Here is a 1,888-nt window from a genome sequence, read left to right on the forward strand (position 1 = left end):
ATTTATAAATGTGCTGTTCAATTTCCAAATATTTGAGATCTCCCAAATTTCTTCATTATCAACAGAAAATGAACAACTTCTAATTTAACTAAAATTAAATTAGATTTAACAATTATAATTAAAAACTAATTTAACTTTATTGGTCTCAGAAAACTTATTTTAAGTGATTTCAATTCTTTTAAATTTATTGAGACATATTTTATGGCCTAGAATATGGTCCACTCTGGGGAATATTATTTTTGTCATTGAAAAGTGTACATTCTGCTGTTTTGGTGTGGAGTGTTCTGTAAATATCAGATAGGTCAAGTTTGGAAATGTTGTTTCAGTTTTCAGTACCTTTATTGATTTCCTGCCTAGTTGGTCTATCAATGACTTAAAATGAGGTATTAAAATCCACACCTATAATTGTTGAACTGTTGATTTCTTCTCTCAATTCTGTTTGTGTTTGGTTCATGTACTTTGGGGCTCTGATGTGATGTGTGGTACATTTAAAACTTCCATATATATTGATCCTTGTATCATAAAATGTCCTTCCTTGTCATTAGTAATTTATTTATATTTCCTTTTTTTGAATCTTATTTTTAATTGACATGAAAACCATACATAGTTAGGGGTACAGAAGAATATTTTGATATCTATATGCAATGTGCAATGATCAAATCAGGGTAATTTGCATATCTATCCCTTCAAATTTTTATCGTTTCTTCATGTTGGGAGTATTCAAAATCTTCTTTTCTCACTATTTGAAAATATGCAATGAATTATTGTGAACTATAATCACTCTACAGTGCTACAGGGCACTAGTACTTACCCCTGCTATCTAGCTGTGCTTTTGTATCTGGTAATCAACCTCTCCCTATCTCTCCCTCCCCATGCCTCTTCCCAGGCCCTAATAACCACAGTACTACTGTCTACTTCGATGAGCTCAACATTAATAGTATTTCTTATTTTAGTCTCTATTTTTTCTTATATTAATAGCAACTCCAGCTCTTTTATGGCTCCTATATATAAAGTATATGTTTTCCCATCCTTTTACTTTCAGTCTAGTTGTCTTATTAATTAATTAATTAATTAATTAAACTTTAAGTCCTGGGGTACATGTGCAGATCTTGCAGGATTGCTGCATAGATAGACACATGCCATGGTGGTTTGCTGCCTCCATCCCCTGTCATCTACATCAGGCATTTCTCCCAATGTTACTGCTCCCCAACTTCCCCACCCCCATTATCCCTCCCTTAGCTCCCCACCCCCCAAAAGACAGTGTGGTGATTCCTCAAAGATCTAGAAATAGAAATTCCATTAGACTCAGCAATCCCATTACTGGGTATATATCCGAAGGATTATAAATCATTCTATTATAAAGACACATGCACATGTATGCTTATTGAGGCACTGTTTACAATAGCAAAGACCTGGAACCAAGCCAACTGCCCATCAATGATAGACTGCGCAAAGAAAATGTGGCACATATACACCATGGAATACTGTGCGGCCATAAAAAAGATAAGTTCACGTCATTTGTAGGAACATGGATTAATCTGGAAACCATCATTCTCAGCAAACTGACACAAGAACAGAAAACAAAACACTGAATGTTTCACCCATGGGTGAGTGTTGAACAGTGAGAACATATGAACACAGGGAGGGGAACATCACACACTGGGGTCAGTTGTCTTTTTAAATTCAAATGGTATCTCTTGTAGAGAACACACAGTTAGATTTTGCTTTTTTATTCAGTTTGACAGTTTCTGCCTTCTCATTGGAGGTTTGTTTAGTTCATAAACTTTAAAAGACACTATTGATATAGTTGGATTTACATTTGTCATTTTGCTATTTTTGATATGTCATGTCTTTTTTGTTCCTCTATTCTTCCTTTATTACATTTTTT

This window comes from Callithrix jacchus, chromosome 4 (assembly GCF_049354715.1).
Source record: "Callithrix jacchus isolate 240 chromosome 4, calJac240_pri, whole genome shotgun sequence".
Lineage (NCBI taxonomy): Eukaryota > Metazoa > Chordata > Mammalia > Primates > Cebidae > Callithrix > Callithrix jacchus.